The sequence below is a fragment of the Bactrocera tryoni genome, chromosome 4, assembly GCF_016617805.1.
Source record: "Bactrocera tryoni isolate S06 chromosome 4, CSIRO_BtryS06_freeze2, whole genome shotgun sequence".
Classification (NCBI taxonomy): domain Eukaryota; kingdom Metazoa; phylum Arthropoda; class Insecta; order Diptera; family Tephritidae; genus Bactrocera; species Bactrocera tryoni.
The window spans coordinates 37,164,573-37,191,840 of record NC_052502.1 but is presented as its reverse complement, the minus strand read 5'-3'; positions in this window follow the sequence as shown (position 1 = coordinate 37,191,840).

The window sequence follows — 27,268 nt, the reverse complement described above, 5'->3', positions numbered from 1 at the left end:
CTTCGGTGAGCAGATAATTTCACGTTTAGGGCCCGTCGATTGACCGCCTAGATCATGTGATATCACACCGTTAGAATTATTCGCGTTAGGATATGTAAAGTCTAAAAAATATGCAGGCAATCCAGCTTCAATTCTAACCACGGATCAAAACATCACATATGTCAATCGCCAGTTACCAGTCGAAATGCTCAAACGATTCATCGAAAATGGAACTCAACGGATGAACCATCTTAGACGTGGTCGCGGCCAACATTTGAAAGAGATAATCCTCAAAAACTAAAAGGCCAAAGAATGTTCTTTCGAATGATAATAAACATTCCTATTGAACTTGAATTGTTTTTGTTTTTTCTTTAAAGAAGTAGGGAATCTCGAAATAGATATAAAGTAAAGTTTTAAAATAAAATTTTTAATTATTGTTTTAAAATAAAATTTCTCTCTTAGAGCCAAATGCAATGGACATAGATACCTTAATACGATTTTTGAACAAAAAGAGGAAAACTCATGCAGAAATACTAAGACTTATCGGTAGGAAAGACTCAATACTAAAGATCAATATCATATATATCTATGGCTCTGGTATTTTATCTTATTAAAAATTCCAATCTATTAATTAAACTTACCAGTTTTCCACAGTGTCCGGTTTCCTAGCCGCAAACTTCCCGCCAACCCCCAATAACTGTTGCCCGCCATGGCTTACTGGATATCACGCTGTCTTAATCATCTTGTCGCCATTAATAAATCAGAGTCATTAAAAATGCAAAAATTCAGCTGAGAAATAAACAAAAAAATACAAAGAAAATTAAAAACATAAAAAATTAAAAGCAAATGAAGGAAAGCGCAACTGTAAAAAGGCGCAAACCGAAGCATAAATACAAAAACGGCAGCGATTCGTTAAAAAATAACACCGAACGCGAGAAAAAGCGCGCCCAAGTGCGAACTGAAACGCAATCGGACACAGTGGAGCCCACCAAAGGTGTTGGCGGTGAAAGTGGAGAGCAGAAAAAATACAAAAGGACACTTTACAGCCGAATGAATCTAATTAAAATGTAATTATAATTGTAACCGTTCAACGCGGAAGTAACCCAGGGTAACGCAGCGGACACCACTGTGCGGCTGGTGCCGCCGTCACCGTCGATAGATAATCAGCACCGGCGGAAGCGCTCGTTGCCGTGAAAGATTTTTCTCTTTTAATTTTTTGGTGACACAAATCTTTTTTTCATTTTTTTTTTTGTTTGTTTTGAGGTGTGTCAGGGAAAAAGTGATTAAGTATTTAAAGCGACAGCCGTAAATAAATCCCAACTGCGTGTGGGAAATCTTTAAGAATATTGTTATAAGAAGGTGAAAGATGTATGTGTGCACTAAGCTTAAAAGGGTTGGATTATTGCTCACATTGTTTTTTTGAAGATATCGCTTAGAGTGAAAAATCTATTTAAATTCTTAATAAATTATTTAAGTATATCTTTGAGGCAAGACTCTGCTAATGCACGTAATTGGAAAATTTTCGAAATTTGATAAATTATTCTTTACAAATTCAAAACAAAACACGTACTTATTTATTGAGTCATGATTTAGTGTTTTCGAACCATATCGTGTAACTGTGCTAATATTAGGGCGGTTCGATTTGTTTGAATATAAATACTCGTTCATGAAGTTTTTCTAAAAATTCTAAAAAAGCATAAACCTTTTGGCTGTGTATTATAAAGGTCTAGGTCAATGCCGAATTAAGCTCGAGAGACATGTCTGTGTATCGCATCAATATTTATACTCTGAACAGGCTCTATTAGGTGTAAAACCCAAAAAGAAACATCCAAGATCTTATACGAGTAAAGAATATACCATATATAAATTTTCAGCTTGGCGAGCTGAATCGATTTAGCTATATTCGTTCGTACATCCATTCGGCCGTCTGTCTGAATACTTGTGAACTAATTCCTCAGTTTTTAAATATCGATCTGAAATTTAACGTTTGTCTTTTTCTCCCCAAGAAACTACTGATTTTCCAGAATCACCGGAATGTGATTGACTGTAAAACTAATCTCTTTCATATCTAGAATGATCCATGTTTCTCTTTTAGTCTCCACATATCGATAGAACGCAGCCTCTTAAAATTATTTGTTATTCATAAATAACCTTCCCACACCTTACACCAATTATCGCACTGATTTAGTATAAAGTTCATGCCTGCGCCAAAATACCGATTCAAGAACTCTTCACACAATTATGACTTTGGTATTAATAAACTTGAAAGTTCCTGAATTTTTGAGGACATATTAGTAGCAGAGCTCAGAACAGAAGCATCGTATTTTTGATTTCTACCTTTCAGGTTCTTGTCTCGAGAAACCCAAAGAGATTCAATAACTGACGGTAGTTTACATTACCTAGGGCAGGTAAAAACAATCCAACTTACTCGAAAGAGTGTAGACCTATAAGCTTAACTTTCTTGCTGTTGAAAGCGCTTGCGAAAATGTTGGTGTATGTTAAGGCCGCAGCGCCTCCTGGGAGCTTGTCCAAAGCGCAACACGCATATACTAAAGGCAAATTCCTAGATAATGTATTCCATACACTAGTATTAAGCATCGAAAAGATTTCAGAATATAAGAAATATACTCTTGGAGTGTTCTTGAACATCTCTGGAGTATTAAATAACGTTTCTACTACATACATTCTGAATAGTATCGAGTTTGATTCTGCTAGAATTGATCCTGTCATACAACGTTGGGTTATAATACGCTTGATCTATAGAAGGATAACAGGAGAATGGAATAACACTAAACTGATCAATGAAGTCTGTAGAAGCACTTCGCAGGTTGGAGTGCTATATCAGCTCCTATGAAGATAAGTTCACCACTCACAAAACTGTTAAGGAACTTAGAAGGCAAAGCCTCGAAGATAGTGATATATGCAGACAACATTGAGCTTTTAATAACGGAAAGATGCCTATTCCCCATTAGCAGTATTATGGTCAACACTTTTAATACAATCCAAAATTGGGCATTGCAAGAGGGTCTGGGATTGAATCCAGAAAAAACAGGTCTGCTAGTTTTCACTAGAAAGAACAGAATCCCTCCATGGATTCTTTTTCAAATTTTCTCTCGAGGACCACAACAAATACCTCGTAGTAGCCTTAGGCAGCGAACTACTGTGGAAGAACAATGTTAATAAAAGAGTAAGAAATAAAAACAATGTCTTATATGCTCGGCACAACATGGGGGCTTTCTTCTGCTCTCATATACAGGTGCTACACAGTGATTAGAAGAACAATTCTGCTCTACTTCTACACTGTAGTAGTGTGATGTAGTGTGATGCTTACGAAAATCTACTTGCCAGAAATTAATGGAAAGGGTTCAGAAGATCGCAACGCTGTGCTTTACGGGAGCTCTAAGAACCGCTCCAATGGTGCCTCTTGAAGTAGTGCTAAGACTGCCACATATAGAAAGACCTCTTTATTGAAAGTTGTGCGGTAAACTCGGCGGGGCGACTATTGTTTTCAGAAGAATTTATGGTACACATAGAATCTTCATGCAAAATTTGGTGAGTAATGACCGTTTGGCATGCACCGACTATATGATCCCATTTCTCAATTGGGAAAGAAGGTTCAGGATAAACATATAAAAAGACGGTTGGTGTAAAGGTATGACATGATAGCTTACAACACATTAAACATTTATCCGTATGGCTCGAAAATGAAAGACGGAGTTAGTGCGGTATACACTATCCAGAATTAGGCATAAGGTAGCCTTTTAAGCTTTCGGATTACTGCAGTATATTTCAAGTACAGGTCTTTGCTATTGGGCAATCCGCGGAGCTAGCCTATCCAGCAGTGTAGAGTGGACAAGATTGCCAAGAGTTTTATACAGATGTCATCTGAATACGTGATTGACATTGCATTGTCTTTATGACGATGTAGACAGAAGAATGACAAGAAAAGCAAAACGCGATGAAAGAATCTACTCTGAGCAAAAGTCATTTGTAAAACGGTAGATTGGAAATAAACAAAGGTTTCTGCAGTCGATTCTGGATAAATTAATATGGTCACGGTGCTATTTGTTCTTACCCAAACCAAACAACTTTTCTTCTCCCATTTAAAAACATAAGTTTTTAAGTGATCGTGAGTCCATGTACTCGTAGAGTGAGTGCTGTGATATGAAACGAACAGGTTAATCACTGAGTTTACACTTTACAGCAGATTTCCTCAACTATTGATTTACTACATAAGTGATAATGCTCGATATCACTGCAACATCTCAAGTCATGTAAATTTTCTTCTTTAAAACACCTGCCCCAAAATCAAAAAATTACCTTACTTTGTATTTGGTTGTCCACCATTTTTATTGAACAGACTTTTACGAGTCCTAATGTAACATATTTCTAAGAGCTCACAAAACACACTCCAACTGCTGTGTGCTTTCACAACCCTTCGACCAAATATTGACCTTTTAAGCCAACTCTAAATGCCCATGTCTTGGTAATGTAATCGCATTTCGCATTACCAGCGCATGCCGGACGCACTGTCATGTGCCACATGCATACTCGTACATGCAAGTAACTCCGGGCTCTCTTGCCAACTCGGACTCGCATATAAAATGCGAGTAAAATCCCAGCGAATGGCACAACGTGCAATGGCAGTCATAAAGACAGATTGTGGGTCGAAAAGTTGCTTAAGAAAATTGAAAATTCCTCAGCTGGTGCTTCCTTGTAGACGCTTGGGTAGCAGAGAGGACAGAGCAGAGCAAACTGTGAGCACATGTGAGGGAGTGAGTCAGCAGGCCTGGACCAGGAGTTCGCTAGAGAGTTGCAATGAGGTATTAATCTTACTTTTAACTGTAAATTGTTTGCTGCTGTTGTTGCAATGAATATTATTTCTTACTCGCTATTTTATTTGCAGTTTACCGTTGTTATTGTTGTTGTTGCAAGTTTAGTTGTTGTGTTTGTGTTTTAGTGTGGAAATTGTAGTTTGACACTTACAGCGCATTAAATTGTTTGCTTGTAAGACTTGGTCTAAAATATACTATATGCACACATGCAGATGCAGCTAAAGGTATGAGAATTGTAGTCTTTATGTGTGTGTGCGTGTGTGAGTGCGTCTGTAGGTGCGTATGAGCATGTGTCCTGCAGTTTCCAAGTCGTAAAATGCTCTCAAGCATACAAATTGCATACAAACAAATGTCTTAAACACTAACAACAACAACAAAAAACATCAACTTTGGCTGCCTGGAGCTATAATGCCATCCATAGGTGCATTTTTTATAGCGAAAAGGGTATAAAAAGATTTTTTTCTTGATTTTTGATTGGTCAGTTTCTATGGCAGCTATATGCTATAGTAGTCCGATCTGAATAATTTTTTCGAAGATTATAGCCTTGTCTTTGAAAAGAATCTGTGCCAAATTGTGCGAAGATAACTTGTCAAATAAAGAAGTTTTTCATAAAAGGACTTTATTCCGATCGGTCAGTTTGTATGGCAGCTATTTGCTATAGTGGTCCGATATCGGTGCATCTGACAGAGAATCTCTTTTTTGGAGAGAACAGAAAATACAAAAATTTTCAGTTCGATATCTCAAAAAGTGAAGCACTGGTTCGGGTATTTACAGACATAGAGACGAAGCTGGCTAAATCGACCCCTCTATCGTTTTCTTCTGGCCACTCAAAACTTTATAACAAACTTAATATACCCCGTTCAGGGTATAACAACAACTTGCAGTAAGAGAAAATACCCATACGCCAGCCAGAAAGCTCAGAAAGGACATTTGGACAGGACATTCCTCACTGCTTCGTTTTGTTTATTTGTTTGCGTGTGCATTCAAGGATGCTAAGAACTTTAACTTACAAACACATACATATGTTTTCTCTATTTGCTCCGTGTAGCTTAAGAAAGCCAAAAACTATCGTAAGCACTCACACACTTGTAATAACCAGGAGTAACTTGCCTTGCCGCTGCTGCTCACCCATTTCGTGGATGAGTGATTTCACATCCTTTTTTACTCCTTTCCTTTACTTTAATGGTTTATGGGTGTGTGTTAAAAATATGTGTTGCGGTAATTTCGTTTGGTCCATAAGAAAGTCATTTGCACTTAGTAATTCGTAGAGTCCTTGCATCCATAGCCACGACAGCCTTCAGCAGATAGCAACCCCCGGCTGCGAGGTATTTTATTTATATTTAGTTTTGGTCAGCGTTAGGTCACTGCATCTGTCATTGGCACTCGTCTTCTTCGAATTGGAATGCCCATTCACACACAAACATACATAGTTAAGCGCGTGTAAATTACTGAATTTTGGTATGCATCAGTCATGCGTGACTTGCTCGTAACTTCACGGACATCACAGACTGTCCGAAACATCCGAAACACTTCGTTGCCTGTTTTGTGGGCATTTCAAAAGCAGTTATTGAAATTAATATGCCTAAGTAATTGCAGGCAATAAATTTGCATATCAAAAGACGAAGTGCAAATGCTTACCGACTTCTATTTAAAGCTGTAATTTAGTCATGAAGGACTCTGTGAGCGTTGGACATGGTTTCTTGTAATTAGAAAACTTTAAATTTTGTTTCGCGATTAAGAGATTACAAAGAAAGTAAGTTAATTTTGGTCAAAAATCTACTTGTATTGTAATTAGTAGCCAAAATTAAAGAGTGTGTCCCAATTTTTCCCATAATCAACGAAACCTTATCTGCTCACTTTTCAAATTGAACGGCTGAGTCATTCTTCGAGCATTTAGAACCCTTTCGAGTTCTTTTAACACGAAGTTTGTAATACCCAGAAAGAAACGTCATAGAACCTATAAAGTATATACATATGTATAGTGGATCAGCGTGACATGCTGCGTTAATTTAGACATGTCCCTCTGTCTGTATATACGCGAACTACTTGTAGTCCCTCAGTTTTAAGTATGAAGAGCTTGACAAGCTGGCCGACAGGGGTTAAGCTTGAAAATTCTACGAAAGGACGCGGCGACTAACAGAGGTATCAAGACTGGACCATACTCATGTAGAACCGCCAAAACTGATCTAGTAACAAATGCCCAGAGTATACTGAAATTATGGAGGGAACACTTCTCCAGCCTGCTGAATGGCAGTGAAAGTATAACGCCAGGAGATGGTGAACCCAATTCTCAAATCGATGACGATGGATCAGACGTTCCATTGCCCGACCATGAAGAAGTGGGATAAGCCTCCTCAACATTAGTGGGGATTTAGACCTGGAAAATCTACAATCGACCATGCGCCAAATCTTGAAAAAGTCCCGTGAAAGGAAGATTGCTCTATGCCGCTTTTTCTGAACTTGGTATCTTCGTAAAGCTAATACAGCTGTGAAACCTAACGTTGAGCAACACCAAAAGCTCTCTCAAGATCGGGAAGGACTTCTCCGAGCCCTTCGCTACCGAGCGAGGTTTCAGAAAAGGCAACTCCCTAGCGTCCGACTTCTTCAATCTTTTGATGGAGAAAATAAGTCGACCTGTAAAGCTGAATAGAGAACGATAACATTGACCGTATCAACCGCGCCGTTAGCTCTACTTTCTCCAGGTTGGACAAAGAAGGGAAGCAAATTGGTCTGGTAGTGAACGAGGGCAAGCCGAAATATCTCCTGTCATCAAACAAACCATCGTCGTACTCGCGACTTGGCTAACAAGTTACTGTTGACAGTCATAACTTCAAAGTCGTAGATAATTTTGTCTATCTTGGAACCAGCATTAACACCAATTACAACGTCAGCCCCAAAATTCAACCAAACAACCAAAGACCAAACTCTACATCGCACTCATCATCCCCGTCTCGATATTTGGTGCAGAGGCATGGAAGATGACAACAGCTTATGAGTCAGCGTTACGGGTTTTCGAGGAAAAGGTTCTGTTGAAATGAAAATACCAAGTGGATAAGGGCCTGGCTACACGAAGTTAAGTTAAGTTATTGTCTTATAATGTCTTCCGCTACGCTTAACATACCTGATCTCAATCTTAAGGGTTCACTAAACATCGTGAGGATATCGGTGTTTGTCCAGAAGCTTTCATCTAATAGAATGTATTGCGGTAATCGAGCTCAGTGATCATTAGAGACCAAGACAGATCTGTTGAAAGACCATATCAAAACTGGAAGTGTTTGCCTTCTTATATTGGACGAAAAATTAGGATGATTTCTTCTTTAGTCTAATTTGGAATACGCAAGATGCGTCAGGTTGGTTTTAAAAATAAGCGCTACGACCAATTCAGATTAACTAGGAAGGACTTTTCAAACAATAATATTTTGCAATGAAATATTTCATTCCACAGAGACATGATACGAACTTTCCCCAAAATGAAGTCATAAAAATCATAAAAGCAGCAGGTTGCTCAGGTAATGTAACTGCAGTCATGTTACTATTTCCAAAATTCTTCGAGTTGGGCTTCCTACACATAACTTTCATTCATATTTTGTCTGTTTATGAATAACTTTCTTGATAAAAGTCTTAGTTTTTTTAATAAACGATTGGTTTAAACTATTCTACAAAACTAAATTCAAACAATCACGCACTTCGGCTAATTGTACATCAGACAAATTTTGCTTAATCTGGTCGGATTCGAAGTTCCTAGGTCATTACTCATTCAGTATCCTTTCGGAACAAAAAGCTGAGATCTGTTGTTTGGCTGTCCAAAAATGTTCTCCGTTCTTGGCTTAAACTTGGACTGATCTAATCAAATATCACAATAACTTCAATGTATCTTTTTCTTCATATCCATTCATTCTACTACATTGTCCAAAACGTTTTGGGCGCGTGAAAGTCTTCGAAAATGTGGTCACAACCGGACAGCTGCTTTCATTTTCATTTCACACAAAAACATTATCCTTTTTTATTTAATTAATCCACCGTGAGCATGCAGCCTCAACCCATACGTTTCTAAGCGCATGATTAACAACTCTAACCCCTCATGTCCACCACTCGGTCTCAGCGCTGTTCACGCTGCTCAACACCTCATCGCACCCCATTGGGACACACACTGTCAACACTCACGCCTTGTTAGCCAAAATATTCATTCCACTGCCATCATCAGCAACAAATTATGTATATGAATTGTTGCATTTCAGGGGATTGCCAAATCAAGGCCCAAGTGTTGGCTGCTATGTATGCATTTGTACGAGTATTTCGTCCAAAAACGAAATGGCAACAGTCGCAATGGGAGGAGGAAGAGGTCATTATAAAAGGCAGACGAGTTTCATGAATACATATACATAGTTACATACTACTATTTAATGAAAAACTCTTTAGCGTCCCATGTCGGATTTGCGCTCTTCAACCAGTAGTCGGTTGCTTAGCTTTAAATGAGCTCTTTATTTCACTTAAACCACAATTCATCGACAGCCGCCATAAAATGGGTGAAAATTTACTTTTGGATGAGACTTTGTTGTTGTCTACCGATTGGTGGTAAATTAATCGAAGTGTAACTGTAGTAAATCTGCTTGAAATTGTTGCAAGCTTTCACTAGGTTTTCAATTTATAAATCGTAAATAAGTATGAATATATCGAACCATGCAGAACTTGATTGCCCAAAAATCGAGAACCTCACAATCGTTATCCACTGTCATTTTCTATTCAATCTTCACATCTTCTGACTTCTTTTCCAAGTATTAAAAGGAGATCCCAAGTAATTTTAAGATAAAAGTCATATAAAATACTCGTGTACCATATCACTCTGAAACTTATCGGAATGATTCTGAAATAAGTATATCCTAATTAATTTATTATCCTGAGAAGTAAAGTACTTTCTCGAAGAACAGACACCAAACTCAAGTAGTCACTCATCATACACGTCCTGAGTTTCCCAGAGAAAGGTCAGAGGAAGATTTATGGTCTTTTGCGGGGGAAGAAGAGGAGAAGGAAGACCTCCCCTTCGTTGAAAAGACAAAGAAGAGAAAGATCTGGCTAAGCTTAGAATCTGCAATTTGCGCCGAATAGAAAAAAGGCAGAGACTAAATTCACGAGGAAACGGCTCAACTGACTTCAAGTATCGTTCTTGATATGTTCAATACCCGAGGGAAGGCTTTTCTGATGGTTTCCTCGTTCAGTCTTATGGATTGTTATGAGAATGACAACCTCTTAAATCGTGCTTTTTTTATTTACTGAAGGACAGTTTTTTTTTGGATTTCCGATTTTCACGATTTTTTATAAGTCTAATTTCTGTTTAACTTCGACGACAAGGCTGCTTTCAGTGACAAAAGAAAACAAGCAAAGATACTATTGTTATACAGGGACTATCAATGATGTGATTTTGACAGCTCGGAGCGGTCATGTTTGTTTACTGATTAGTGTCAAATTTTTTCAGAGTGCTCAGTAAGGTTTGCCATTGCATTTTGTCTTTCTGAAGTACATAAAGTGTATTCGGCGATTTTTACGATGAGTGAAATTATTCAAGAAAGAACTTCCAAGTAATGTTATGTGAGGAATTAAAAGCCTGGTGGCGAAACATTCTGTTTTTTATTGGAACAAATTATTCAAAGAAGGTCGAGAACGCGTTGACGACGAACCACCACGTCCAAGACGGCCATCAACAACAACTGATGATCAGCACGTCAAAAAAAAAAAAAGGAATTGGTGCTTGAGAATCGACGATTAGAATTCAGAAGCATTCTTGCTAGCATCGTTGGAATATCGGAAAGATCAGTGTGCCGAAGAAGAGTGAAAGCACAATTAGTTCAAACTTACTCAATTTTTTCGAAAGACAGCGTCGCGTTAACATCTGTAAAACAATCTTTCCGACTACCAGGTTATAATGAAACGTATTATTACTTGCGATGAGTCTTGGATCTATGCTTACGACCCGGAAACAGATGATCAATCGGACGAATAAAGGTAAACCAAAGCCGTAAAAACCACGTCTAAGCAGTTAAAAAGGCAAGGATATATTGACAGTTTTCTGCGATTATCAAGGTGTGGTGTACTCCGAATTCCTTCCGACAGTCAAACTGTCAACAAGGAATAATATTTGAGCGTCTGCGCGAAGCTATTCCTAAAAAACCGCAGTTAATGCATACAACTATTGGTATTTGCACAACGATAATGCACGGTCGCATATTGCATTAATTCTTCTTGAGTTTTTCGCCAAATTTTCAAACAGGACCGTGCCACAATCACCCTAGTCGTCTGATTTAGCTCCGTGCGACTTCTGGCTATTCAACAAATTCAAACTCCGTGGAAACCGTTTTCGAGTCAATTGAAGACATTAAATGTGAATCGTTACGCGCATTGAAGACTATTCCCGAAATTGGTTTTAACAACTGTTTCGAAGATTGGAAAAAACGTTGACAAAAGTGTATTAAGAATTTTAAAATTATGAATTATGTCTATCTATATTTTAATCATAGTAGAATGACTATTATACGTCTAGTTATAGATCGAGAACTATAAACAACCTCCAAAAATCACAAAAATAAATTAAATACAAATGAAACAACAATGGTCAATATTATGTGGTCCATTTGGTGAAGCCGCTGCGAGCTTTGGCCACTCGCACACTTGAAATGGCATTAACACATATTTTCGGGCGAAATTACTCTCAGGGGTGTGAGCAAATAGAGCTGCGGAATGCACGCTTTTAAAAACATTCGAAAACTTGTTGGCAAAAAGGTTGACAGCAACTGGGAAATCACAGCGAATGGAAAGTGCTGAAAGCTGAACTAAAATGGTGGCGAACGGTTGAACGTAAGGGTCAAGGAGAAGACCGCAGTAAAAGGCTTACAGTGAGTTGTGAATTCGGACATGGCGACAAATGCGTGCGGGTATAAGTGTGTGCCTGTATGTGCGTGCTGTGTAAATCTGATTAAAATTTTTGAATACGATTTTTAATGTGATTTTGGAATCCACAGTGAGCAGAGGAGGCAGTGGGTACTTTATGTGATGACAAAGGTTGCGCGTACATTTCCATTAAGGGCGCTGCCGGGACGAAAAAGGGTTGGAAATGTGTAGAAAAACGGAAACATATTTTCAAAAACCGGCTTAAGGTGGCACAAACACACACATATTTTGATAAATGGATAGAGAAAGATTGCGAAAGTCATTTGTATGCCGCTAGCGGCCAGCGGTCAGTCAAAGCAACAACAATTGTCGCCGACCGGCAGGAGGAGTTGCGGTGAAATTTAATTTCGAAATAATGTTTCTCATAAAAATTAACGCAACAAACACTCGAGCACTTGAAAGCCCCTTTTATGGCATGCGCTTTCATTGCTGTTGTTGTTGCTGTTGTCGAAAGTATGACTGGCATTTCTTTTATGCGTCGCTTAGTTGCAAATTAAATCTTTTATTTTATGCGTTCGAGTGCGTTAAATGCATACATTTATGCGTCGTCAAAAATAACGGTACACACGACTGTCTGTGTATGTGCTCCGGTGAGTTTGAGTGGCTAAAAAATTTGTTATTAAAATTTAACGGTCAAAATGACAAAATCAAAAGTTAATTTTCGGAAAGCACGAGCGCGCGCGGGGAATGCTGGCTCATTCCAAATGTGTATAGCATACTTTTAGGCGAAATTAAGTGTGGCACGCATACAAATAATTGAATAGTATGTGCGTTTGATGTGCATGGCCGAGTGTGGGACCATGCTTTGGCATTGCTAGGCAGGCGGGAGTTTATAGCGGTAAAATGTGCCCTACAATACTTGAACGTAGTCTGCTTTTGTGCGCGCCAGCGGAAGTGCCCATTAATGCTTTGTGCTGCCATTTTAATTTTCGCATATTTTAATTTGTAGGTTGTCCACTTTGTGGATAACTTTAGGCTTACTACAACTTGTGTGCATTGTTGTTGTTGCAATTTTGTTTACCCCAAAAAGTCGATGTCAAATTGCTCATGCTTTATTTGTTTGGCGTTTTAAATATTTGTTGGCGGACTTTTTTGCCTCTCGAGCTGTCACTTCATTAGCGCCACCCACACCAGCGCATACTCAAACAATGAAAGCACACACTTACTTGCGTATATGCCAAAATTTAGACATGCATACATTTAGGCGCTGGGCATTCGGCAGGAAATTAATGCGCACATATTCGGCAATTTAAGTGCGTGTTTATGCGTTTTTAGCCATCAAAAATCAGTGAAGCGCACATTAATGTTAATTAAGGCTATTTTTCTTGCCGTCACCCGCCTACCCCCACCGTGGCAGCTTCTTCAGAGTTTCTTCACTGACTGCGCTTTTGGTCCACTGTTAATTTGCTGCTCGGCTTTGTTGTTGATTTTATTTACGCTCTGTGGCTAGCGGCTGCTGGCTTTGGGTCTTGTCCCGGCGGCACTGCTCCTTAATGATGTCCAAGTGGCTGCTGTTGCTATTTAGCTGCCTTAATTTTTTTCGCTTCTATTTATTTTTCGTTTCTCTGCTGTTCTAGCTTGCTATTTGCTTTGCTCGATTTTTTTCAGTTTTTTTTTGTTTGTTGTCTCGTTGATTGAGTGGTCACTTTGATGTGGTGCATATTGTGGCAAACGCGTAATTTATTTTTAAGAGTGCGTAGCGCCACAACCGCAACCCGCACCTACTCGCCGCCTGCAAGCATGAACCCCATTTCTTCATGGCTGGTGCGTGTGGAAATGAAAAATTTTATTTTTAAGCAAATTCCTTGAGCCAACTTAATTTTCAAGGCGAATGCATTCAGCGGTCGGTCTGGCGTTACATTAAAGCTTTGTTGTAAGGCTGAAGACAAATCGGTTGAAAAGCTGAAGTTTTCTATTGACCAAACTCCGTTGGACTTAATTAGTGGCATTGATTAATTACTCGAATGGATTATTGATGGGACGCTAAAAATGTGTTTGCGGTCAGGAAGACTTAAAAAAAAATACTTAATTGACATAAGAATTGATATGAGAAGGGGAAAAAGAAAAACATCCATATTGCTTAGCTTTAGCTTACATATACAACAATTCACTTTAAGAGAGTATTCTAGCTGAAAAAATTATATCTTTTTTTTTTAATTTTAAATTATTATTTTTTTTTAATTATAGTTAGTTTAACTATTCGATAACGTGCCGACAAAAGGATTTCTCAAAAATCAGCTTATTTTGGGATATACATATATATGTAGTACACACCATCCATACTGGTTCGGCCGGAACTGAAACTAACCTAAAGCTTTAAGTATTTCGTTTTACGGGAATTCGCCGCAATTTTTTCTCGAGACCAAACTTAAGATGCTCCGGTCATTGTAACTAGTACCAAGTTGGGCTCACTGAAGAAATTGTTACTTACATATACGTTCTAATCACTTTTTTCGTGACAGAGCTCACTTGGTGGTCTTCTAGAAATGGTATATGTATTTTCCAACAGATCAACATTAAATGAGGCAAGGAAAGGATAAAACAAGAAAAAACGTTAACTTCGGCTGCACCGAAGCTGATATACCCTTCACAGGTGCATTTCTTTTAGTAACTATGTGTTCAGTTTATATGGAAGCTATATGCTATAGTAAGCCGATCTGAACGATTTCTCCGGAGATTACATTGTTGCCTTAGAAAATAATCTATACAAAATTTCGTGAATATATCTTGTCAAAAGCAAAAGTTTTATATACAAGAACTTTTTTCCGATCGTTCACTTTGTATGGCAGCTATATGCTACAGTTAACCGATCTGAACAATTTCTTCGGAGATTACATTGTTGCCTTAGAAAATAACCTGTGCCAACTTTAGTGAAGATGCGTTGTCAAATGCAAAAGTTTTCCATACAAGAACTTGATTCCGATCGCTCAGTTTGTATGGCAGCTATATGTTATAGTGGTCCAATATCGGCAGTTCCGACAAATGAGCAGCTTCTTGAAGATAAAATGATGTTTGCAAAATTTTAAAACGATATCTTAAAAACTGAGCGACTAGTTCGTATATATACAGACGGACGGACAGACAGACGGACGGACAGACAGACGGACGGACAGACAGACAGACGGACATGGCTAAATCGACTCAGCTCAACATACTGATCATTTATATATATACTTTATAGAGTCTCCGAGTCACCCTTCTGGGTGATACAAACTTCGTGACAAACTTAATATAACCTGTTCAGGGTATAAAAAAATAAGGTAAAAAGTAGTAGTAAAAATCCTATAGTCAATAGATACCGGGCAATCATTCGAGTAACCCCTGAAGTTAATCGAATTGGACAATTCTAATCCATATAGCATGCCTTGCCATCAGAGTCAATGATCTTGCCAGAGGACGACCATTGCCTCAATTTCATCGAACTGAAAACAAAACGTCGGTGCTCCGTTAATTTCGTTTAGACCTTCCTTCTTCTTGGATCAAAGTGGAAAGGAATTAATATTAGGTGTCAATATGTGATAGAATCGAAGCACTTCGCCGATACATGAAGACAGTTTGATCCATAGCTCAAGCGTCTGCCAAGTGGAAATGGCTGCCATACAGGAAGCAGTAGATCTAGGGCTCTGGAGTGTAGCCTCCTTCAGAGTGGTGAGCTCACTCCGATAAGCGGTATTGACAACAGCGGTATTGCAGGAAAATATAAGCTTATCAGCTTTCTAGGACAGTAAGTTCAGTCTCAATAACTGTGAAATTAAAACAAGTAAAAGCTCCGTTACTACTGGACTGTTGGCCCTCAACCAGCTCGACAAATGTTATTCAACCTGTGCAGTCGATCCTTGTGGATCACAGTAAATTGTAAGAGATCTAAGGAACTCTTTGCTCTTAGCAATGTGAAAGGTGCTTCGATGGTTTACGGAGTTCTAGCTGGATCGATAATCAAGCGGTAATATTGAACATCTACCAGATGGCAGTTGCAGTTGTTTGGAAGAATATGAGAAAGAATAATCTCAACGCTTACACCACGAATGTCCCGCTTTTGCCAGAGCAATGCAAAAACAACTCAGATCTCACACTGGTAAACATCCAGGTGAAATAGAAGAAATAAAAATAAAACACCTAAGGCAACTTGTGACAGGTTCAGGGCGTTTTTATGCTGATATCCAAGTGCAGGAAGACTTCACAAAAGACTGAACATAACAATATATGTGTAATGTCCCGAAATGCTGAGGAATTAGCCATTTAACCTAACCTAAACTAACTTAGCTGGTATTTTTCAACTTCCATGCAAAAGTCGTAATAATACAGTCAGTATTATTGTCAATCAAATTTTCAAGCATTTGGGCATTATTCAAGGATATTTATGCTGATTCGTATGAAAGTTAGAACCCGAGCCTTCGAAACTCGAGCAAGGAGTGCAGCCTAACTTTGCAATATATTTCAGTCATCTTGTTTCTATTTGTTGTATCTACTTTTAATCATTATGATGACATTATGCTGAATACTCAGTAAAATCACTACTCCGGCAATAACTTCTATAGACGAGATTATTTATGCAACTTTTCATCCGGTAATTGGATCAATTTTATTTCGAAACCAAACCTGAAACACAAATCGTTCAATATTAAGTCAAATTGTCTGTGGAAAATTAGATATAATCCGATATTCCCTAACAGAAACTAGACGATCAATTCAACTTGTGAGAAGTATTGCGTTTTTAAATGAATCCCCTCTGTTGAAGGAATCACAAAAAATCGTGTATCCCAATTATAAGGTTACTGGCAATAAATCGATTAAATGGCACCTTTGGCGGTGATAAAAATTAAATTGCTACAAAAACAACATACTAAAATGCTTTCGTATTAGCATATTGACATAGTTTTGTAAAAACTCTCTACACACGCTAGCAAACAAAGCCGTCAAAGCGAAAATCCCAAAGCCCATTTCATATTTGCAAACTCACAACGCCAATCCAAACAAAACTCCCCATGCTTCACTTCACTTCCCCTTCCAACTGTGCAGTTAGTTAGAACCTTCCTTGTGTTTTTGTTGTTGCTTTTCACACGCCCCAAAAACCACTAAAGTGTCATTTTCGCCAAAAGCCAAGCAACTCGCGTGCAATTCGTCGAGGCAACGACCCATTTCGGCTGCTTGAACGAGCGTGGGGAGGCGTAAATTTGCACAGGGCTCCAGAGTGGCTTATTTAGAAGCAAAAAAGAGAATTAACTGTTACAAAAAATGCATAAATAAACAAAATACTCTCACAGCTCCACTTGATTGTCCTACGCTTTGAGCTCAGCGGTCCACTTTGCCTGTATCTGTCTGCACAGAGCCTGCTCGTCGCTTTGACGGCGTGGCGAGGCAATTGAAGCGATCAAATAGCATAAAATTATGTAAATTAATTTCACGCCTTTTTAGATATGCGATTTTTTTATGCGCGCATCGCGGACACGTCCCTCACAGCCTCACACCGGGTAGCCTCATTTTGCTAAGCGTGTCTGCAGTGTCTTCAGTGGCTGATTCGTTGTTGCTACTGCCACCGTTGCTGTTATAATAACGGTATTTAACGGCTGCAGTTGCGCTTTACATACTGCGATACTTGGGAGTTCGAGTATGTGGTATGAGGTGTTTACAGTGCCATTTTACTTAGCCATATGCTCAGCGTTGACCTTAAACAAATATTTTGATGGCCTAACAGGCTATTCCGCTGGCTGGAGACAGTTGAAGTCGGTTGGTGTGGGTAAACAGGCCATGAAGTGCAAATTTGTTAAGGATGTAGATAAAGCGTACTTGGCATGTTATTGAGGCATTTGAACAGACTCACATAATATAAAATTTCAAAATTCTTACTTCCTATACATTTTTTTACTCAGTTGGAAGTACTACGAGTGTAGATAAGAAGAACATGAATACATTTTTTTTTTTAATGAAGAATCCTTGGCCAAATTGGCTCAAAATGTCGAGGGTCAAGTACTTCTACGGATTTCGTAAATACCTCTTAAGTCTAAATGGTTTATATGACGTAGATATGTAAGCGGCATAAGAATTAAGTCGTTAAAAACACGAGTTATCCATTATGACGAAGTTGTCATATTTCTGATACTGTAATATTATAATTTAAAGGAAGAGCACCCAAGTTGTTAGTTGATGCAGACGACAGAGCTATACTATTGACGAGTAAGTTCCTAGATACGATTAATAGCGTGGCAAATAAAGCTCTAACGATTATACAATGAACGATATCGGCTAACTTAGAGTTAAATGCCGTTAAGAAAGATATGATACTATTTACAAGGAGGTAGTAGATGCCGTGATAGAAACTCCCGAGCTTCAACGGGGTAGAATTAACAACTAAGAATCATACCAAGTCCCTAAGGGCAATTTCGGACAGCAAACTGTTGTAGGAACTCAATGTGAAAGAGCTGGTGGAAAAGATCAGTAGTGCTCCCTACATAAGGAGCACTATGAACGACTCCAAGGGCTGAGCCAGAACGTGGAAAGCTTGGCAGCAAAATCAGCTGTAATATTGATAGCGTTAGGTAAATTTTCACAATAACTTCGCCCATAGCTCAACAAGGAGAGGGTTGGTGGATACAAGAGATCAAACATTTTCACATTTATCTTGGATTGAAGGTTTCAAGTTACACTGAAAAAACTTAGAATAAAAATGCCTTATGGGGTAGGAGGCTGGATCTACTGCGGCAAGCTCGATCTCAGGCAACCTTTATAGCTGCAAGATACTGCAGAATCTTCTACGCAGAAGTCTTTGCGATCAGGAAAGTTGCTGAGATAGCTACTAACACAGGAAACGGCATAAAGAACATCAATATATGTAAGCGTCGATAGCCAAGCGTCAATTAAAGCAATAACCTCACATCGTAGTTATTGCGCAAGAGAAGAGTTTAGAAGCAGTGAGGTTAGATATGGTGGCTGTTGAAAAGTGGCTGCACTTATACTGGATCCCGGGTTACTAAGACATTCCGAGAAACGCAATAGCTGATGAGATTGCCAAAAGTGTCAAGCCACTGGGCCACCGAACCAGTAGAGGGAATATGGAAGTCGTTAAAGACGACACAAAAGGAAATATTTGAAAAGACTGACAGACGGATCTGGGTGAAAAGGAAAGTCAAGTAGGATACGTACGGGTATTATAACGATGGCACATGTTGAAGAGCATGAGAGGGACCTTTCAATATCTCCTCTGCTTCGGGCTTATCTAGAACTCATTTTAGATATTTAGAAGCTTCGAAGTTCAAACGAATAAATGAAGTATGTGAATAAGATATGAAGCCAATGTAGCTGAAGACAAGCCGGAGGCTTCCAGCTTAAGGTTACTCGTATTACTGCAGCAAAACTCATCTTTACATTCTTTACATTTTAATTTTTTTATTTCGTTTACCTAAATAGCCCATATTAAGGGAGTGCCTACTTGTCCACCTGTCGTATTTGCTTTTGACCTTCCTTGTCCACTCGAAATAAGTCAATTTGCTTCGATACCTTTAAGTGAATCTTCTAAGTGCTTTCATCTCTGTACAGTCTAAGTCTATAAATTGCTTATAAATCGCTTAAGCAAGCAAATTGCAAACAAAAATAATAACAAGGGCACACAACTTACTTTAATAGAAATATACTACAACTTGGATATACAACTACACATACGAGTATGTGCCGTTAAGTTTAGTTGCTTTCAATCTTTGGCTTAAGTCCGTAAAATATGGCGAAATTTCGCCATAAATTCATTTGAGTTGCATTCTACGGAGACAAAATTTATAATTGAATTTCCAATGTGGGTAAGAGCAAAACCGATTGAGGAGCATTGAAGACAATGCGGTGCGTTCACATGCATACAAACATATATGCATGCGGTTGTTGGAAAGCGTTTAACTTGAGAAAACAGTACAAAGACTTGGCAGGCACATCAGCGCTGAGGTTGGTTGAAAGTTAACAGATTTGATGGAGACCACATGTGGTGAAGAAACTATTAAGGTACCAAATTGACAAGCATCTTTACATGTTGTTAAATTTGCAAGTACTTTTGTATGTACATAAGTATATTTGTATATGAGCATGTGCATACGAGTAAATATTAGGGTGCGCTTAGAAACACAAAATAAAGTGATGTCAGACTAGGTTGTAGAATTGATTCGAAACCGATGAATCTTACTAGGACAGCACTTGCTGAGCTCATTGGAGGTCCAAACGTCCAGACAACGCAAACCCAATTCGACTACGATCGAACGAAATAGGGGAAAGGGAGCCCTCCCTAGCAAGCCAATCAGCTTTCGTACTATTGAGCGTATTATTTGAAAAAGAAAGCCTACCGTCAATAAACTGTTTGAACCTTAAGTTTGGATCATTAACTGATCGGATGTTCACTGTGCGCCAAATCTTAGAAAAGACTCGTGAAAAGAGGATCAACATACACCAGCTCTTCATCTACAAGTTCTGTCGCAAAAGAAACAGGACTGTTAAAAAAAAACAACAAAAAATTAATATTTTTCAAAAGTTATATTTTTTTATTCAAAGTAGTTTCCTTGTGCTTCGATACAGCGTTTAGCCCGGTCAATTAGCATTTCAAATGAGTGTTTAAGGTCATTTTTCGGAATGCTCTTGTGTGCTCCAGTGTCCTTTCATGGGCAAATGAAGTTTACCAAATAGGTAAAAATCACAGGGTACCAAATCAGGTGAGTAGGGTGAGTCATTCATGGTTAATATGGAGTTTTTTGTCAAAAAATCAGTGACAAGCGTCGACCAATGACACGGCGCATTATCGTGCAACAAGCGCCAGGACCCTACCTCACAGTATTATGGTCGAGCACGATGAATACGTAACAAAAGACGCTTCATAACACCAAGGTAAAACACAGCATTAATCGTTTGGCCAGGTGGGACGAACTCTCGGTGTACAATACTCTCGGAATCGTAAAAACAAATCTGCATTGTCTTTATTTTTGACTTCTGAAGACGACCGACTTCTGATCGTCACAGAGGTCCTCACGACCTACTTGGAATGTTTCAGTAAACGTTTTCCCAAGTTTAAAACAAAATTAAATATTTGTTCTTTGCATTTTACGACCGATGACCAAAAGCTACTGTCACTTTTTGATCGATAACATCGGTTGTAGTTATCCAATTGTCTTAAAATTTTTACGAAATGCAAAAAGAGATCAAACTTTTTATTTCATATACCCACCAATCGGTGGCGCCACCAGAAACAGTTATATTTAAAAAGTTCAGTCTCTTTTGCGACAGACCTTGTATATAGTAAAGCCTTGGATGATATAATTGTGATAGAAATATCGTATTCAGATTAAAAAGAAATTTAATGGAGAAAAATCAAAAAACTTTTGGCTTCGTGATCCTCACCGCAATTCTCAAATCTATGGAAATGCAAAACTATAAAAAACCAAGTAAACATATCTTCTTCTTCTTCTTAATTGGCGTAGAAACCGCTTAAGCGATTATAGCCGAGTTAACAACAGCGCGCCAGTCGTTTCTTCTTTTCGCTACGTGGCGCCAATTGTATATTCCAAGCGAAGCCAGGTCCTTCTCCACTTGATCCTTCCAACGGAGCGGAGGTCTTCCTCTTCCTCTGCTTCACCCGGCGGGTACTGCGTCGAATACTTTCAGAGCTAGAGTGTTTTCGTCCATCAGGACAACTTGAACTAGCCAGCGTAGCCGCTGTTTTTTAATTCGCTGAACTATATCAATGTCGTCGTAAATCTCGTACAGCTCATCGTTCCATCGAATGCAGTATTCGCCGTGGCCAACGCTCAAAGGACCATAAATCTTTCGCAGAACTTTTCTCTCGAAAACTCGCAACGTCGACTCATCCGTTGTTGACATCGTCCAAGACTCTGCACCATACAGCAGGACGGGAATTATGAGTGACTTATAGAGTTTGGTTTTTGTTTGTCGAGAGAGGACTTTGCTTCTCAATTGCCTACTCAGTCCGAAGTAGCACCTGTTGGCAAGAGTTATCCTGCGTTGGATTTCTAGGCTGACATTGTTGGTGGTGTTTACGCTGGTTCCAAGATAGACGAAATTATCTACGACTTCAAAGTTATGACTGTCAACAATGACGTGGGAGCCTAGTTGCGAGTGTGACGACTGTTTGTTTGATGACGGGAGGTAATTCGTCTTGCCCTCGTTCACTGCCAGACCCATTTGTTTTGCTTCCTTGTCCAGTCTGGAGAAAGCAGAACTAACGGCGCGGGTGTTGAGGCCGATGATATCAATATCATCGGCATACGCCAACAGCTGTACACTCTTATAGAAGATGGTACCTTCTCTATTTAGTTCTGCGGCTCGAACTATTTTCTCCAAAAGCAGGTTGAAAAAGTCGCACTATAGGGAATCGCCTTGTCTGAAACCTCGTTTGGTATCGAACGGCTCGGAGAGGTCCTTCCCGATCCCGACGGAGCTTTTAGTGTTACTCAACGTCAGTTTACAAAGCCGTATTAGATTTGCGGGGATACCAAATTCAGACATCGCGGCATAGAGGCAGCTCCTTTTCGTGCTGTCGAAAGCAGCTTTGAAATCGACGAAGAGGTGGTGTGTGTCGATTCTCCTTTCACGGGTCTTTTCCAAGATTTGGCGCATGGTGAATATCTGGTCGGTTGTTGATTTGCCAGGTCTAAAGCCACACTGATAAGGTCCAATCAGTTTGTTGACGGTGGGCTTTAATCTTTCACACAATACGCTCGATAGAACCTTATATGCGATGTTGAGGAGGCTAATCCCACGGTAGTTGGCGCAGATTGTGGGGTCTCCTTTTTTATGGATTGGGCATAGCACACTTAAATTCCAATCGTTGGGCATGCTTTCGTCCGACCATATTTTACAAAGAAGCTGATGCATGCACCTTATCAGTTCTTCGCCGCCGTGTTTGAATAGCTCGGCCGGCAATCCGTCGGCCCCTGCCGCTTTGTTGTTCTTCAGGCGGGCAATTGCTATTCGAACTTCTTCATGGTCGGGTAATGGAACGTCTGCTCCATCGACATCGATTGGGGAATCGGGTTCTCCTTCTCCTGGTGTTGTGCGTTCACTGCCATTCAGCAGGCTGGAGAAGTGTTCCCTCCATAATTTAAGTATGCTCTGGGCATCAGTGACTAGATCACCTTTGGGGGTTCTACAGGAATACGCTCCGGTCTTGAAACCTTCCGTAAGCCGCCGCATTTTTTCGTAGAATTTTCGAGCATTACCCCTGTCGGCCAGCTTATCAAGCTCTTCGTACTCACGCATTTCAGCCTCTTTCTTCTTCTGTCTACAAACGCGTCTCGCTCCCTCTTCAACTCTCGGTATCTATCCCATCCCGCACGTGTAGTGGTCGATCGTAACGTTGCGAGGTAGGCAGCCTGTTTTCTCTCCGCTGCGACACGGCACTCCTCGTCGTACCAGCTGTTCTTTTGCACTTTCCGAAAACCAATGGTTTCGGTTGCAGCTGTACGTAAGGAGTTTGAAATGCCGTTCCACAGTTCCCTTATACCGAGTTGTTGACGAGTGCTCTCAGAGAGCAGGAGTGCAAGCCGAGTAGAAAATCGTTCGGCTGTCTGTTGTGATTGCAGCTTCTCGACGTCGAACCTTCCTTGTGTTTGGTGGCGCGCGTTTTTTGCTGCACAGAGGCGGGTGCGAATCTTAGCTGCAACAAGATAGTGGTCCGAGTCGATGTTAGGACCTCGGAGCGCACGCACATCTAAAACACTGGAGACGTGTCTTCCGTCTATCACAACATGATCGATCTGGTTGGTAGTTTTTCGATCCGGAGACAGCCAGGTAGCTTGATGAATCTTCTTATGCTGGAATCTAGTACTACAGATAACCATATTTCGGGCCCCGGCGAAGTCAATCAGCCTCAACCCATTTGGGGATGTTTCGTCGTGGAGGCTGAATTTACCGACCGTAGTGCCAAATATACCTTCTTGCCCACCCTGGCGTTAAAGTCGCCAAGCACGATTTTGACATCGTGGCGGGGGCAGCTCTCATAAGCGCGCTCCAAGCGCTCATAGAAGGCATCTTTGGTCACATCGTCCTTCTCTTCCGTCGGGGCGTGGGCGCAAATCAGCGATATGTTGAAGAACCTCGCTTTGATGCGGATTGTGGCTAGACGTTCATTCACCGCTGTGAATGATAGTACTCGGCGACGGAGTCTCTCTCCCACCACGAAGCCCACACCAAACTTGCGCTCCTTTATATGGCCACTGTAGTAAATGTCACAAGGACCTACTCGTCTCTGTCCTTGTCCCGTCCATCGCATTTCTTGGACGGCGGTGATGTCAGCCTTTGTCTTTACGAGGACATCAACCAGCTGGGCAGCGGCACCTTCCCAATTAAGGGACCGGACATTCCAGGTGCATGCCCTCAATTCGTAGTCCTTAGTTCGTTTGCCATGGTCGTCATCAAAAGGGGGGTCTCTCATCCGAGGCTGGTTGTAGCTCTTCACTGGGGGTGTTTTTTATGTGGCGGGTCCCAAACCCAGCGCACAACCCTTGTAGGGAATGTTTCGCCTTCTCACTTTAGCTCGCCTTCGAACGGATGTTCTTAGGCTACCCAGAGGATACTTGGTCAAAGACCGGAAGTAGTGAGCTGCTTGAGCCATGTGTAAAAGAATCGTTTCTGGCCACTCCCAAGTGAATGGCGATCAGAGAACTTTCCTCACTTGCGTGAACTTCTACACATGACTCCATCCTCCACACATGACTCCATCCTCCAACAAAGTAAACATATCACGTGTTAATAATATTGTGGAAACCAGCCGTTTATGCACTGAGGGCGAACTTCGTATTAGGAATTTTTTATCCAAAGTAAGTATACCCCGTAGTCTACTTAAATATCGAAATGCGAAGGATCGACTTATTTCAAAGAAGTTGAAAGGACATAAGACATAGGACATATCTGCAATATGTAACATAATTGTGGAGGCACAGATCCAAATCGAAGAATAATAGTTCGGTAATAATAAACCTTGGCGATAAATTTATTTCAGGGGAAGTATTAGAGAAAAAAGGGAAAGATATTTTGTTTTCAGTATAAATCGGGTCGAGGAGGTTTCATAAATGCTTGATTGACGTTCGCTGCTTCTACATCTTAACCTCCCATTTTTTTTCAGTAGCACACTACAAGCCTCTGAAAAAGAAATTTAGAATCCCTTAATGATTTAACAGCAAAAAATAATCAGTAGGTATTCCTATTTAAGGTATAATATCAAATAATGCAGATCCCGGTATTCGAGATAATATTCTTCCAGAGATTTACGCCATTATGCGAAATATTATTAATACTAAAATGTGACCACTGGAAAACAAAACTCTATTTTATGAAGAATTCTGACAAACCCACTAAGATGTTTGGAGATCAACTCAGGATAAAGTACGTCAGGTTAGGCTATGGCATTAGAACAACACTTTCTTTTCAACTGTGTTTTGGAAGACTTTAGACATGGAAACCACAAATAATACTGGTTCTTATATTAATTTCTGTTGTTCTTATGACAGTCTATACAAATAAGAAACAGAAAGCTAAGAAAATGGTATTTATTCGATAATAATGTGACTGGGACTCCAAACCTCATAGCAATATATTTTGACAGTTTTTAAAAAATAAAGAAACTCAAGAAAGAGGGTCGACTGCGGGCAGATCAATGCTATATTGTTCCAATAACAGGTTAAATTATTTTAGCAACTAAAGGAGATTCTTTTATACATTTGGTTTTCAAGAATACATAAAACGCATATAACTAATGTTATGCCAAGAATTTTGCTTTATTCTAGGGATAAGAGTGTGTCCCTATGATTTAAAAATTATTTAAGGAGAGTGACTGACTGTCTCGAATAAATTCCAGACGAGAGGCACAATTTTCAAATATTCTCTCCCAACTCATCAATTCGGGCTTATTTGCGTAGGCAAACGATATCTCACATACTACAAAAAACTGCACAGGGGTGTTAAATCTCACGATATTAGGACCCACAGCACGGGCTTACAACACGAGATAATGCGCATATCGCCAAAAAATTTCTTTCGCTGAATTGGTTACTTCGTTGGCTGTATATCACGTAGTGCCGTCTTGTTGGAATCAAAGATTGTTCACATCAATATCCTCTAATTCAGGCACGAAAAAGTTACTAATCATGACTCTGTAGTATAGTATAGAGAAATATGGACTAATGACTCATTCCACCAATAGAACACTGACTTTTTGAGGACGTAGCGGCGTTTCAACAATTGCTTAAAAAAAGACGAGTGTTAAACCAATCCAGGGTTGTTGGAATCAAGAGCTCAACTGGGAGATTATATTGACCGAATATTGGACGCTGCACGTGTTAATAAATTTGCCAAAGCTTTTCAGGAGACAGTCTGTTTATGAAATGCAAGCTCTACTGAGTTTAAATCAAGTAACATCTATCAAAACGGCCAACTTAGAAGAAATTATTGTCTCGCTAAAACCCCCATATCTAAAAAAAACGTCCGTTATATGGGTAACTAAACCTTAAAAATTTTTTATACCGGAAAAATGAGCTTTTGTGAAGAATTTTGTCTTGATTTTGGTCTGTTGTTGTTCCTGCTGTAGCGGCAGAAAATATTCCGGGCATAGTGCCGAGTTGACAGTCCTTGGCCGGATAAAAATCCAGGTCCGTTCCGGTTAGCAACACCCGACTGTCGTTGGAACGGTTTTTGGTCGATCAGTTTGTATGGCACATATGTATATACATATATGCAATAATGAGCCGATATCGACATTTCCAACAAACGAGCAGCTTCTTGGGGAGGAAAGGATAATATAAAATGTCAGATCAATACCTCAAAACTGAGGAACTAGTTCGCATATAAGTATGTAGTATATAGACAGACATACCAAAAGACAGATCTAAATCGAATCAGCTCAATCATATACATATTTTATATGGTCTCCGACATTTATTTCTGTGTGTTTGTGCCAAACTAAATATTCCATAATAAGGGTATATAAGTTAAAAAAACATTTAGTTATTTTTAATAAAAAAAATGTTTTTCGGGAGCTATGCTCCTTTTTTTTTGGGAGCGATGCCCCTTTATTTGGGAGCTATGCTCCTTTATTGAATTCTGTGCAAGAACTGAATTTTACAATTATTTACGCTTAACTCTAAACCTGCAACGGGTATGGAGTTTGCTGACGCTGCGCTTCCCACGAGTTGCCACTACACGTGTCGCACTCTCAGCGATATAGTTGTGTCATATTATATAGCTTTGTATCATATGATATTAAAGCATCATATGATACTTTTTAAATGTATGGGGTGCTAACTTATACAAGGTGGGTTCCAAAGTAAACAGGACCAACCCCCCCCCCCCCCCTGGTGGCGCAATCTATATGTCGACTGGTGGTTAGAAGCTGCTATCTTTATCGATTGTGCAGTGATAATTTCATGACATTTCATGGATTGGAAGTGAAATTATTGCGTTTTAAGTGTTAGTATGTTTATGTTATCAGTGCGAAAATGAGCTTCAAACAAAGATCCAACATTAAATTTTATTTT